Below are 16,098 nucleotides of genomic sequence, written 5' to 3'. Positions count from 1 at the left end.
ATGTGACTCTATTCAAATTGAATATGATTTAAATTTGAAGATAACTAGCCTTAGGAGGATAGCACAGAATAAATAATAGTACTACCGTACAGAAGGGACACTTCCTACAAAACCGAAGTTTGACAGCGATTCAGGGACGACTCATGCTGTCCCTTTCTAATGTATGGCACTATCCCTTTCAGCTATTTAGGGTTGTCAAAATTCAAGGACGTCAAGTGGTGCCAACCCTAATAATTATTCAATTGCTCGGAGCAATGCTGAGCCGAACGGAGCCGAGTTTGCCCGAAGTCAAGAGTGTCTCCCCACTGGCTATAGTTCTTATTGACCGCTACGTAACAATAAGACTTCTATTGGCTTGTTTCTTTCTGATTTGTTAGGAGTGGCCAATTAATATGTAGTGGCCAATAACTGAGCAATCACCCTACTAGGTCGATAGATACCAACATGTCTTTGATTTTGCTAGATTTCAATTCTGAGGGTATTCCATCTCAATGTCATTGCGTCTCACTCTCTCAGTAAGCAAAATGTGAGACAAAATTCACATTGGACAATGAAATTGGACAGATGGAATACTACCCTAGGCGCCACATTTGCACCATTCCACTATCTCGGGGTTAACCGGTTAAACCTGGAGTTACCAGTACAATTTGACACTGGATTAACGGTTGAACCGCTAAGCCCTAAGTGGCCCTAAGACCCACTTGCACCATCCCGCTAACCTGGGGTTAAGCGGTTTAACTGTCAACCCAGTGTCAAATTGTACTGGTAACCATGGTAACTCCAGGTTTAACTGGTTAACCCCAGTTAGTGGGATGGCGCAAGTGGGTCTCAGGGCCACTTGCACCATCCCGCTAACCTGGGGTTAAATGGTTAAACCGTTAACCCTGTGTCTAATCGTACTGGTAACCATGGTAACTCCAGGTGTAACTGGTTAACCCCAGTTAGCGGGATGGCGCAAGTGGCCCTGAGACCCACTTGCACCATCCCGCTAACCTGGGGTTAAATGGTTAAACCGTTAAACCTAATCGCACTGGTAACCATGGTAACTCCAGGTTTAACTGGTTAACCCCGAGATAGTGAAATGGTGCAAAAGTAACTAACTGGGGAGTTAGTGGGATGGCGCAAGTGGCCCTGAGACGCGTAGTATCAAAATTTTTGCCACAACTTTTACAGCTAAAGTAGATTGCGCTATTCTGGCAATATTCTGTAATGCTATGCTACTTTATGTTTCTTAGTTCTAGTCTGGTACAGCGCTAAACCTGTCTCTGAGATCAACGCAGCAAAATGAGTTGTCGTTAGCCATCTTGTTAGTCGTCTTGGTAGTTTGCCATTACATTTAATGTAAAAAATGAAAGTCAATTAAAATCTGGCAGAAGGTCATCATGGTCTTGACCAGGGGTTTTCAAACCCCGGCCCGCGACGCGTTTCAATCCGGCCCGCCGACACCCAACGTCCGGCCCGCGGGAGCCAGGCTCCAGTTTAGAGACCCCTGGTCTTGACCAAACTGTGGAATGTACTGTCGCCCTTGCGTTGGTAGCATGGTAGGATTTCTATCGCCTGTCACTATACCTGCCACTTTCGCACTTACATAATTGTTAGAACGGAACAAGCGATTAAAATGTGATCATGCTGACCTTCAAGGAAAGAGCGTACCCCATCTTAAAGACCGGCTACGGACTTCAACCCCTCTGGTGTTGCAGGTATCCATGTGTGTCGATAATTGCTTACCATCAGATGATTCTAATGTTCGTTTGCCTCCAATATCTTTAAAAAACCGCAACATAATTATTACTTACGCCAAATGTTAAAAACCCTTTTCCAAACCGCACCAATCTAGACGGTTTTCTTTAAAAATCTGCATATACACGGTGTAACATGAGGAAACCGAATAATTTTAACCACGCATTTCTGAGGTCAAAAGAAGTAAAAAATGTAATATGAGTTTAGGTCAATTTCGCCAAAAAAAAAATTTTTTTTTGTTTTGTTTTTTCAATTTTTTGAATGTATTTGTACATAAAAAATAAATGTTATTGGTAAACTTGTCACTTAAAATTGATTTTTACATTTTTTTTTTCGTAGAACCTACTTTTTGCAAAGTGTTACTTGTCACTTTTTGACATCTATCAATAAGGATATTTAGACTACGCCCCATAGCAGCAACATCACCATCAAAAAGGCCTTTTACACCATGTAACAATAAAAACTTGTTCTTTTTTTAATTAATAATATCTCTGAAACTAGGCGAATTTCAAAAAAGTTTATATGACATTTTTGTCTCTAAATATGATCAGGAATACGCTGTTAAAATTATTCGGTTTACTCATGTTACACCGTGTATTCCAATTAGTTATGTTTTTGTAATTGATTTGACTACGTGTAACATTTTACGACAGTACAATTTGATTTGAACCTTAAATCTGACGTCTAAGGTTGCAATTCTATCGACACGCATGTGGTCAATAAATCGTACTATGCCTGGAAAAAGGTTAAAGTGTCGTACTGGTCTCACTGGTCCTAGTCAAAGGCTAGTGTGAAAAACTGATTAGGAACGTGCAATGTTCACACGGGGTGTTTTTTATGAAAAAAACCTAGTGGTATATTAGGTATGTGAATAAGTCATAATTATTATTTTAATTCAACACCTGAAACCTCGGAGTAATTAACAATGGAGCCGCCATTAACAGGCGTTCCCCTCTGTCGAAAATAGGCGGCCAATGGTCAACCACATGTCAACCATATGTATGGACTGACGTTTATCTGACATGACGTACCTATACATTTGATGTGCCCCTCCCCCGCAAAAAACAGCAGACTATTTTGTACCGAAAATTTTAGACATGGCGTCTCCATTGTTAATTACTCCGAGCCTGAAACAGTTCAATTTCTCGCAGAATTTAACCTTTTCGACGCCGTGTCAAACACAAAAGCTGTCACTCGGACGCCACGTCACCGAAGTGTCAAAACTGAAAACTAAAATTGAACTTTATGCATATGCACGTAGGTCTGACGGATTCATCGGTCTTTGGCGTTGGACCTACGGTGCGGATATATCGGTTGTTGGCGTCCAAAAGGTTAAGCCCTATTTAGAATTTACAAGAACTTGCAAGCGATTTTCTTTACATTGTTTCATCAACTGTTTACTTGCAATTTCTGAGTATTGATTTTTTGTTTGTTATTTGCTTATTGTTAAAATTCTAAACAGTTTTTGATAAAAGAAAGAACAAAAATTGTAACCTAATGATTGACACATTCAGTGCCGAAAACCCGACTATCGGGTATTTTATGATTTCGTTCCCAGGCCTAACGACCCGATAGTCGGGATCGTGGTACTACTGCTGACGAAATTGTTGTGCCCTGACGCGGACGTCTTTGGCCGGGTGGCAATGAATGTGTTAATATACCTAAAATTATAGGTCTCTTGATATATTTTATTTGTTGAGGTCATAGAATAATGAGAGCTCTGTCATTATTTTCCCTAGTTTGATTTCAATTGGTGCTTAAGTATTTTTCTGTTTAGGTTGAATTAAACTGAATGATTTGTTAATAACTGTTTCATTTGAACTCCACGAAAGCGTTGTAGGAGCATTCCACGGGCTGTCCCGTACAAACGCATTTTATTTCCTGTGTTGCGACTTTTTTTCGGCATTTAAAGTAGCCAATTATTTTTCTGCGCATAATTTTGACCATTTGTCATAGAAAAGGAAACTATTGTTCCTGCAAATCTTCAGAAAATCGCGTTTGTACGGGACAAATGGTAGACAATTTCATGGAATGCTCCTGTATAACTTGTATAATTTAGATTCAGACTCAAAAGTAAAATAGAAGCGAATTGCCATACGATTAAATAATAAATAGACTCAAAATAAACTGTGCCCGAGTCCGTTTGTGTAAACTCTGCAGCGATGAAGTATGACAGTGTCATTACTCATTATATTTTCTTAGACAGACTCGTAGGCTTACAGCTACGTCTTATGACTATTTGACAATCAAAATTGAACCTTATCATCGAGGTGATCACTGACCAGCAGTTGATCATATCATAACCAGATCATAACCGTCATAGGTAACCTACAAGGCGGTCCCTTCGGACATCAATTATTTCTCAAACTATATTCTGTGGCGGCGAAGCAGAACAAAGAGAATATGAGCAGAATACAAAATGAATAGGTAATACAGTCGCCATCAGATATATCGGAGCAGCCGAGACCCTCAAAAATATCTGAACACGCATTCTAACGCTTTGACAATAGAGGCGTGTTCAGCTATTTGTGAGCACCTTGGCCGCTCCGATGTATCTAATGGCGACTCGACTGTACTGTAATTATAATGACTGACCATTCTATGAGCAAAGATATACTTTCTGCTATGAGTAACCTCTACCAAACCCCTACTGTGTTAAAACTGCAGACTCCATAGACAGCTTTTTACATGACAGTGACTTCTGTCATGTCCAGCTAAATCGTAATAATTCTTAGATGTTCGATCAGTAAGTGTGAACCAAAATATAGGGATTGGCGATATTTGCCCAACTAAACAAACAAAGATGCAACAACGCAAATATTTTATGAAGATCTTCCTAGTGCTGGCGTTATTTTCCATAAGCTACACCGTGACCAGCCTTTACATTTTGTACTCTCAGAACAAGTCCGTTCTACCCGCCTTATTTTACGCAAAAGACTACATACCGGAATATATTTCTTGTCCCCATCCGGACACTGGCAACTATCTAAGCTTGATCGACGCGAATCCAAAGCCGACAAACTCAATATTCTTCCACGAAACAACTTGTGTTAACTATTTGAGTTATCGTGACGCGTGCTCAATCGAATCCGCGGCTAAAGCTCACCCGAAAAAACAAGTTTATGTAATATTCGTAAGATCTTTAAAAGAAAGTGATGGCAAAAATGGTGTTATAGCCGAACTGGCGACGTTACCCAACGTACACTTCTACAGAATGGACTTAAAAAACTATGCTCTTAACACGCCGCTTGACAACGTATCTCTGCTCCGTCTAATTTGGCTTGGCAAATGGAATAATGTGAAAACTAGGGAGTTAATTAAGGCCCTAACTTTGTACAAGTTTAGTGGGACTGTTATAGATCTGGATATGATGGTGGTGGGTAACTTGGACAAGTTGGGAGATGCGTGGGCGTCGACTGACGGCGATGGCTTTGGATCGTCGATCATTTCTGTGGCTCGCGGTCTGTCGGGGATGTATTATTCGAGGCATTTTTTTAGGTGAGATTGTTTTTATAATAGGTAGGTACGCTACCTACATAGTTAGGTACATACCTACAAGTATATATTTGAAGGCTAGAAAGTGACCAATAGATGGACGAGCTAGTTCGATGCCAAAGGCGTTTTTGTAACGCTTAAAACTGCATTTTCTTATTTTATTTCTGGACCTGCGGGCGCAGCACGGTTCCATTTTTATCGACTATCACTATGCGCGTCCCTTTCGCACTTACATACTTGTTAGAACGTGACAGGCATGGCGATAAGGGATAAAAACGCGACCGTGCTACGCCGCCTAGTCTTATTTTGAAAAGGACTAAAATTCGCACCAATTACCTAACGAACTTGATGCCCTATGACAAGTATGTTTCTAAGCATACAAATTTCAGGGTCCAGGTTTCGTATAATCCATTGCATACGTTGCATACGTGGGCACAGAATAAAATAATAGTACTAGGTACAGTCAACGGGAAAAATATGGGTGTACAAATCATTTCAAAAATATGTCCCATAACTGTCTGTGAATTAAGAACTATGGGACAAATTTTTGAGTAAGTTGTCTACACCCATATTTTTACCGTTTACTGTACAGAAGAGTCACTCTAACCAGAGATATATATAACTCCGTATAAGATAAATAAAGTCTAAGAAAAAAACGTGCCTCGACGGCCAAGGAAAAGTCGTTCTCGAATAGATGGCGCCATTACCTTTTTGCTATTCTCGGCTAGATGGCGTTAACGACACCGTTTGGTATTTGACAATTTTAACACATATCAGTGAAAGAACATGGGTCAGTAGGGAACAATAAAAATTAAGAATCATTTATCCGTAAACATATTTTGATTATTTTATACATTTTCAATTTTATTTTAAGTTTTAATCGTGTGTCGATAGATGGCAGTAAATGTAGCGTGACTACAAAATTGACAATGACAGGACCCCTCTATACTATCTATTCTTTTTGCTCTAACAAAACGTGTCTGTTACGATCATGACAGATATGGCCGCTAGGTGGCGACAGCGCCACGCCAGGCGTGGCTCACTCCGCGATTTCGTCGCTTTGCTACAGGTAGTTAAAAGTACATCCGTTCGACCAATTTTGGGGTTTGCCATAAGCCGCGCGTGGCGCTGTCGCCACCTAGCGGCCATATCTGTGCTGATCGTGACAGACGCGTTTTGTTAGAGAGTGAGTCTTCTGTACCTAGTACTATTATTTATTCTGTGGCCACGCGCGGCTTATGGCTAGCCACCAAAATTGGTGTGCAACGGATGTACTTGTAGCTAACCTATTGCAAAGCGACGAAATCGCGGAGTGAGCCACGCCTGACGTGGCTCCACGCATAGCTTCCATTTTACGACTTTCGTGGCAGAAACTTATTGACGATCATTTTGAATTAAACTGTAGGACCCTAAAGCAGCACATCGCGAAGGACCTCGCAATGAGTATGAAGTCGCCGCTAATGGCGTCCCTACAGTTGCTGTGCAACACCACTGTCGTTACTGAGATGACGCGGGAACAGTGCAATGGTAATTATCGTCGGCCTAAGTTGCAAACCTCGTAACTCCTCCGGGGGAGTTACGAGATTTGCGACTATAAATATTGTTGTCCAAGGCACTCCAAGGTAGCAATTACTAATTTCCTTGAAATGGAGTTACGAGGTTGGCGACAGGCCGACGTTATGTAATTGTAGTATTAAAAACGTAACTAGAGTTAGACCAAGCTAACTTGGCCCAGACTGTGCAAGTGTTATTTTAAACTAGCGACCCGCCCCGGCTTCGCACGGATTAACAAATAATACCTACACCTAAACCGCATAAAAATCCGGTCAGTAGTTTTTGAGTTTATCGCGAACAGACGGAAGCGGCGGGGGACTTTGTTTTCTAAGGTGTAGTGACGTCAAACTGCTATGAAATTATAACACTTGCACAGTCTGGGCTATCAAAATCACTGTCAACTTGGCTTGGTCTAACTTTAGTGACTCTGTGAACCGTATCACTGTGTATGTGTGTGTTATCGCGAGGTTTTCACGAGGGTTCCGTTACGTTATTATCACATGATACTTACTACCATATTCTTATAAGACTATTATAGTTCGTTTTTTTTAGCATTAGAAATAAGGTAAACAATCTTTAAATTTCTTTTAATTGAAAAACACATTTCAAAAATAAGTTACGACAAATATGTAACAATTAAGAATCTAATACGATTATTTATATTCTTCTGCTTTCATAAGTAATAGTTACTGATTTTTATAAAGCGTTTTTCAATTAAAAGACATGTCAAGATCGCTTACCTTCTTTCAAGTTCTTTCTAATGCTAAAAAAACCAACTATAAGTGGCACCCCCCTACCCCTACCTACTGGCCTGTATACTGACAAATATGTAACAATTAAGAATCTAATACGATCATTTATATTCTTCTACTTTCATAAGTAATAGTTTTTGGTTTTATAAAAACGTTTTTCAATTAAGACATGTTAAGATCGCTTACCTTCTTGCAAGTTCGTTTTAATGCTAAAAGAAACGAACTTATAAAGGTAAAAACAATGAAATTATATCGCGGTAGACCCGTTTGTGTAATTAAATATGTGTACAAAACGTGAGAATTTAAAGAATTAATAACATTCCAGGTTTCCAAGTCTACAGTTCCCAATTCTTCAGCGCCAAAACCCATAGCACCCAAAAACCCAGCGCCACTACAGGCTACCTAGGTTACTACCTCTGGAGCGAGCCCAATGGCAACCACACTCCAACCATGCCCAAAGACTCGTTATACGCTAAACTGGCGAAGGAGTATTGTCCTAAGATTTACAGTAAGTTCATGGACACTGACGGGGACGCCATTCATTTGGAAAAGCTTTCGGAAAGTACGGCGTTAGTTGAAAAATAGATTTTTCTTTGATAGTCCACAGACAGACAGTCACGCGTGATTGTATATCCTCTAGCCGCCCATACGTCAAACCTTGCCAAGCAAAATTAAACTTTGATTTAGTCTACACAAAGTTCAAATTAGAATGGAACAGGAGACCTTTTTATACGTCTCTGGGTGGCTAGAGGATATACCACAGGGTTCTAGCTAAATTGGACGTTCCATAGCGTAAGTATTGAACTACCAGTTTAGTTAGGACCCTAAATGGCTCAACAATCGCGGCGTGTGATGGTACATTTGTAGTAATGACATAAGCTAGGGCAAACTATACTTTTTCACTCTTCTGGTAGTCTTTTCAGGAATAGAGCTGGGTGCCTAGCCAAGATGTAAATTTTTTGAGCCGCAGCGAACGAAACCAGTGGGGAGACACTCCTAACTTCGGTCGAACTCGGCTCCGTTCGGCTCAGCATTGCTCCGAGCAATTATTAGGGTTGGCACCACTTGACTTCCTTGTGCGTGCACGACCACAGATAAGATAATCACTTGAATTTTGACAACCCTAAATAGCCGAAAGGGATAGTGCTATACAGTAGAAAGGGATAGCATGATTCGTCCCTGAAACGCTGTCAAACTTCGGTTTTGTAGGAAGTGTCGTTTCAGTACGGTAGTACTATTATTTATTCTGTGACGAAACGCTAATGTCTCGTCGTCGTTGTTGATGGAAGAGTGATAGAGATTATACCGTTTCGTTCACTACGGCGCAAACGATTGGCACCTTGGCTATGCCATATGTACAGTCAGCATCGAATGAAATGACTGCCAAAGTAGCTGTAAATTTAATTTCAAAATGTGTTTATTTCTGTGCGTAGGTATTTTGTTTACTAGTGTCAACAATGAGTTGAGTTATCTATTATATTTAATGATATGAATTGTTTATTAACCCGTTATGCAATAAATATACAATTTTTATCACCGTCAAATAGTTTTATTTACAAAAGTAGATATACCTCTGACCATTTCCAATTTTTTTATTTTATTTGCACAGTAACATTTTATATAAAAACAAAGCAGTTAAGACGAAACGGGGGCTGAGCTAAAAGTCAATTTTGAGATTTCAAGCTGAATATACCCGTCGCTCTGACGGGGCGTAACCGCAGCGTGAGAGACTGTATTTGTATGTGTAATGCACGCACACAGACGCGTGCGGTGCGCCCGTACACGCGCTGGCGCGCACCTCACTGATTGCAATTTGCATTGCCACTTTTTGTTACTGCTACTACTAAGTAGGGTAATTCGCCAGTAACTGGCCACTTTTAATAACTGGCCGCCCTAAACTAAAAATGAATCCTATTCACCTATAAACATAATTCATTTTAGTATAAGGTTTCAATAACTGGCCACTTTATACTAATATTAATTCTATTTGTAGGTGAATATAATTAATTTTTGGTTTGGGGTGGCAACTGACGAATTACCCTATTGCGATTGAACTTTTTTACTTACCCGGCTTACGTTTACGGAACTCGATATCGAATAGGGTAATTCGCCAGTAACTGGCCGCCCTAAACTAAAAATGAATTCTATTCACCTCTATACAGAATTCATTTTAGTAGGTATAAGGTTTCAATAACTGGCCACCTTATACTAAAATGAATTCTATTCACCTATAAATAGATAATAATAATAATATTTGGTTTGGCGTGGCCAGTTACTAATAGTGGCCTGTTACTGGCGAATTACCCTATTTATGTACTTAGTGGTTAATACTAGTATCAAGTAAGTATTTTTTTTTCAATAATGCTCAGAAACGAAGTATAGACATGACAAATATAAATATTAACGTCTTTGTAAGGCAGGATTGGACATTCTATAGCCTCGTGCCGCCCAATGTCCAATACATTGTACAAAGTCACACTCAGCATAACTGCCCAGACTTTAGAAATTAAATTCAGAGCTAAACGCCCAGTGTGCAATACGCTGTACATAAAAGTTTATCAGATTTCAGTTTTAAATTTTCGCGCAAATTTGGAATTTACCTAGAGGTCGTGAATGGTCGGTTCAGTGGCGACCATTTTGACAGCTGACGTTTGACAGATATTCATCGACAGTGTTGTACTTCCGTAATTATTCAAACACGCGAGCCACATGGGTATATAATCTTGATTTATTAAATGAATCATGGTTTTTTTCGTTTAGAGGGTGACATAAAAATTATCCTAAGTGTTTGTTTTATTGAAATATACTGTTATTTTTTTACAAAGGCAAAAATTAATATTTTTTTTTCTTAATCGTAAGATTATGTTCATCAGATTGCACACTGGGCGCTACTGTTATAAAAATACATAATATAACCTACAACTGAAGGTTCTTTTGATAGTTTATTTTTAGGTCTGCATGATGATTTACTTGTTGAATACGAGCTGGAAGACTTTTTGCCATCACATAAAAAAAATTGTGATCCTGAATACCAACTTTCTAGTGATGAACCAAATATATAGTCTTAGTGAAAAACAAAGTTTCGAAGAAAGTGATACTGAAATACAGCAAACATACAATAACTTATATATAAATAAGAAGGATATGAAGTGTTATGTTAAGGAAATTTATTAACTATTTTTCAGACCTTGTTATAAAGCATTTCAGTGTCAAATATGAATGTTATAACATACATAAAAAGAGGCCCAATACTAATAAATATATTTCTAATTATTTTTGACTTATGTTGCTTATTATGTAACTATTTAAGAAGAATAATAATAGTCAGAGGCTACATTATCGCGATTACATGCCTTAAAGTTGATTTAAAAAAAATATATTATATTACTTAAGAACATCAATCAAAAACCCAATGTGCATTTAAATGAACAAAAGATGCGAATACTGGCCTGTATACTGACAAATATGTAACAATTAAGAATCTAATACGATCATTTATATTCTTCTACTTTCATAAGTAATAGTTTTTGGTTTTATAAAAACGTTTTTCAATTAAGACATGTTAAGATCGCTTACCTTCTTGCAAGTTCGTTTTAATGCTAAAAGAAACGAACTTATAAAGGTAAAAACAATGAAATTATATCGCGGTAGACCCGTTTGTGTAATTAAATATGTGTACAAAACGTGAGAATTTAAAGAATTAATAACATTCCAGGTTTCCAAGTCTACAGTTCCCAATTCTTCAGCGCCAAAACCCATAGCACCCAAAAACCCAGCGCCACTACAGGCTACCTAGGTTACTACCTCTGGAGCGAGCCCAATGGCAACCACACTCCAACCATGCCCAAAGACTCGTTATACGCTAAACTGGCGAAGGAGTATTGTCCTAAGATTTACAGTAAGTTCATGGACACTGACGGGGACGCCATTCATTTGGAAAAGCTTTCGGAAAGTACGGCGTTAGTTGAAAAATAGATTTTTCTTTGATAGTCCACAGACAGACAGTCACGCGTGATTGTATATCCTCTAGCCGCCCATACGTCAAACCTTGCCAAGCAAAATTAAACTTTGATTTAGTCTACACAAAGTTCAAATTAGAATGGAACAGGAGACCTTTTTATACGTCTCTGGGTGGCTAGAGGATATACCACAGGGTTCTAGCTAAATTGGACATTCCATAGCGTAAGTATTGAACTACCAGTTTAGTTAGGACCCTAAATGGCTCAACAATCGCGGCGTGTGATGGTACATTTGTAGTAATGACATAAGCTAGGGCAAACTATACTTTTTCACTCTTCTGGTAGTCTTTTCAGGAATAGAGCTGGGTGCCTAGCCAAGATGTAAATTTTTTGAGCCGCAGCGAACGAAACCAGTGGGGAGACACTCCTAACTTCGGTCGAACTCGGCTCCGTTCGGCTCAGCATTGCTCCGAGCAATTATTAGGGTTGGCACCACTTGACTTCCTTGTGCGTGCACGACCACAGATAAGATAATCACTTGAATTTTGACAACCCTAAATAGCCGAAAGGGATAGTGCTATACAGTAGAAAGGGATAGCATGATTCGTCCCTGAAACGCTGTCAAACTTCGGTTTTGTAGGAAGTGTCGTTTCTGTACGGTAGTACTATTATTTATTCTGTGACGAAAAGCTCAATGTCTCGTCGTCGTTGTTGATGGAAGAGTGATAGAGATTATACCGTTTCGTTCACTACGGCGCAAACGATTGGCACCTTGGCTATGCCATATGTACAGTCAGCATCGAATGAAATGACTGCCAAAGTAGCTGTAAATTTAATTTCAAAATGTGTTTATTTCTGTGCGTAGGTATTTTGTTTACTAGTGTCAACAATGAGTTGAGTTATCTATTATATTTAATGATATGAATTGTTTATTAACCCGTTATGCAATAAATATACAATTTTTATCACCGTCAAATAGTTTTATTTACAAAAGTAGATATACCTCTGACCATTTCCAATTTTTTTATTTTATTTGCACAGTAACATTTTATATAAAAACAAAGCAGTTAAGACGAAACGGGAGCTGAGCTAAAAGTCAATTTTGAGATTTCAAGCTGAATATACCCGTCGCTCTGACGGGGCGTAACCGCGGCGTGAGAGACTGTATTTGTATGTGTAATGCACGCACACAGACGCGTGCGGTGCGCCCGTACACGCGCTGGCGCGCACCTCACTGATTGCAATTTGCATTGCCACTTTTTGTTACTGCTACTACTAAGTAGGGTAATTCGCCAGTAACTGGCCACTTTTAATAACTGGCCGCCCTAAACTAAAAATGAATCCTATTCACCTATAAACATAATTCATTTTAGTATAAGGTTTCAATAACTGGCCACTTTATACTAATATTAATTCTATTTGTAGGTGAATATAATTAATTTTTGGTTTGGGGTGGCAACTGACGAATTACCCTATTGCGATTGAACTTTTTTACTTACCCGGCTTACGTTTACGGAACTCGATATCGAATAGGGTAATTCGCCAGTAACTGGCCGCCCTAAACTAAAAATGAATTCTATTCACCTCTATACAGAATTCATTTTAGTAGGTATAAGGTTTCAATAACTGGCCACCTTATACTAAAATGAATTCTATTCACCTATAAATAGATAATAATAATAATATTTGGTTTGGCGTGGCCAGTTACTAATAGTGGCCTGTTACTGGCGAATTACCCTATTTATGTACTTAGTGGTTAATACTAGTATCAAGTAAGTATTTTTTTTTCAATAATGCTCAGAAACGAAGTATAGACATGACAAATATAAATATTAACGTCTTTGTAAGGCAGGATTGGACATTCTATAGCCTCGTGCCGCCCAATGTCCAATACATTGTACAAAGTCACACTCAGCATAACTGCCCAGACTTTAGAAATTAAATTCAGAGCTAAACGCCCAGTGTGCAATACGCTGTACATAAAAGTTTATCAGATTTCAGTTTTAAATTTTCGCGCAAATTTGGAATTTACCTAGAGATCGTGAATGGTCGGTTCAGTGGCGACCATTTTGACAGCTGACGTTTGACAGATATTCATCGACAGTGTTGTACTTCCGTAATTATTCAAACACGCGAGCCACATGGGTATATAATCTTGATTTATTAAATGAATCATGGTTTTTTTCGTTTAGAGGGTGACATAAAAATTATCCTAAGTGTTTGTTTTATTGAAATATACTGTTATTTTTTTACAAAGGCAAAAATTAATATTTTTTTTTCTTAATCGTAAGATTATGTTCATCAGATTGCACACTGGGCGCTACTGTTATAAAAATACATAATATAACCTACAACTGAAGGTTCTTTTGATAGTTTATTTTTAGGTCTGCATGATGATTTACTTGTTGAATACGAGCTGGAAGACTTTTTGCCATCACATAAAAAAAATTGTGATCCTGAATACCAACTTTCTAGTGATGAACCAAATATATAGTCTTAGTGAAAAACAAAGTTTCGAAGAAAGTGATACTGAAATACAGCAAACATACAATAACTTATATATAAATAAGAAGGATATGAAGTGTTATGTTAAGGAAATTTATTAACTATTTTTCAGACCTTGTTATAAAGCATTTCAGTGTCAAATATGAATGTTATAACATACATAAAAAGAGGCCCAATACTAATAAATATATTTCTAATTATTTTTGACTTATGTTGCTTATTATGTAACTATTTAAGAAGAATAATAATAGTCAGAGGCTACATTATCGCGATTACATGCCTTAAAGTTGATTTAAAAAAAATATATTATATTACTTAAGAACATCAATCAAAAACCCAATGTGCATTTAAATGAACAAAAGATGCGAATACTGGCCTGTATACTGACAAATATGTAACAATTAAGAATCTAATACGATCATTTATATTCTTCTACTTTCATAAGTAATAGTTTTTGGTTTTATAAAAACGTTTTTCAATTAAGACATGTTAAGATCGCTTACCTTCTTGCAAGTTCGTTTTAATGCTAAAAGAAACGAACTTATAAAGGTAAAAACAATGAAATTATATCGCGGTAGACCCGTTTGTGTAATTAAATATGTGTACAAAACGTGAGAATTTAAAGAATTAATAACATTCCAGGTTTCCAAGTCTACAGTTCCCAATTCTTCAGCGCCAAAACCCATAGCACCCAAAAACCCAGCGCCACTACAGGCTATCTAGGTTACTACCTCTGGAGCGAGCCCTATGGCAACCACACTCCAACCATGCCCAAAGACTCGTTATACGCTAAACTGGCGAAGGAGTATTGTCCTAAGATATACAATAAATTCATGGATACTGAGGGTGACGCCATTCATTTGGAAAAGCTTTCGGAAAGTACGGCGTTGGTTGAAAAATAGATTTTTCTTTGATAGTACAGCCGCCATCAGATATATAGGAACGGCCAAGGTGTTCACAAATATCTGAACACACCTCTATTGTCAGGGCGTTAGAGTGCGTGTTCAGATTTTGTGAACACATTGGCCGCTGCGATATATCTGACGGCGCCTATACACAGACAGACAGTCACGCTCCGTGATTGTATATCCTCTAGCCGCCCATACGTCAAACCTTGCCAAGCAAAATGAAACTTTGATTTAATCAACACAAAGTTCAAATTAGAATGGAACAGGAGACCTTTTTATAGGTATCTGGGCGGCTAGAGGATTGCCATAGGGTTCTAGCTAAATTGGACATTCCATAGCGTAAGTATTGAACAACCAGTTCAGTTAGGACCCTAAATGGCTCAACAATCGCGGAGCGTGATGGTACAGTCGACGTCAAAGATATGTTTACACTTTTGGACCTTACGCCTTTGTAATAAGGCGAAAAATGTAAACATATCTTTGACGTCGACTGTACATTTGTAGTAATGACATATAAACTAGGGCAAACTATACTTTTTCACTCTTCTGGTAGTCTTTCCAGGAATAGAGCTGGGTGCCTAGCCAAGATGTAAATTTTTTGAGCCGCAGCGAACGAAACCAGTGGGGAGACACTCCTAACTTCGGTCGAACTCGGCTCCGTTCGGCTCAGCATTGCTCCGAGCAATTATTAGGGTTGGCACCACTTGACTTCCTTGTGCGTGCACGACCACAGATAAGATAATCACTTGAATTTTGACAACCCTAAATAGCCGAAAGGGATAGTGCTATACAGTAGAAAGGGATAGCATGATTTGTCCCTGAAACGCTGTCAAACTTCGGTTTTGTAGGAAGTGTCGTTTCAGTACGGTAGTACTATTATTTATTCTGTGACGAAACGCTAATGTCTCGTTGTTGTTGTTGATGGAAGAGTGATAGAGATTATACCGTTTCGTTCTACGGCGCAAACGATTGGCATCTTGGCTAGGCCATCTGTACAGTCAGCATCGAATGAAATGACTGCCAAAGTAGCTATAAATTTAATTTCACAATGTGTTTATATCTGTGCGTAGGTATTTTGTTTACTAGTGTCAACAATGAGTTGAGTTATCTATTATATTTAATGATATGAATTGTTTATTAACTCGTTATGCAATAAATATACAATATTTATCACCGTCAAATAGT

The 16,098-nt window shown here is 38.5% G+C and overlaps 1 long non-coding RNA gene across 1 annotated transcript in view; it reads left to right on the top strand.

Moving 5' to 3' along the window:
- The window catches only part of LOC134671730 (uncharacterized), a 37,860-nt gene extending 34,313 nt beyond the window's left edge, over positions 1-3,547 (top strand). Inside the window, exons 2-3 of the long non-coding RNA XR_010099264.1 lie at positions 63-664; positions 785-3,547. This is a non-coding gene — a long non-coding RNA (uncharacterized LOC134671730). The remainder of the gene's footprint in view (positions 1-62; positions 665-784) is intronic.
- Positions 3,548-16,098: the final 12,551 nt, after the last annotated feature.

This window comes from Cydia fagiglandana, chromosome 16 (assembly GCF_963556715.1).
Source record: "Cydia fagiglandana chromosome 16, ilCydFagi1.1, whole genome shotgun sequence".
NCBI classification, from domain to species: Eukaryota; Metazoa; Arthropoda; class Insecta; order Lepidoptera; family Tortricidae; genus Cydia; species Cydia fagiglandana.
This window is presented reverse-complemented; position numbering and strand designations above follow the sequence as displayed.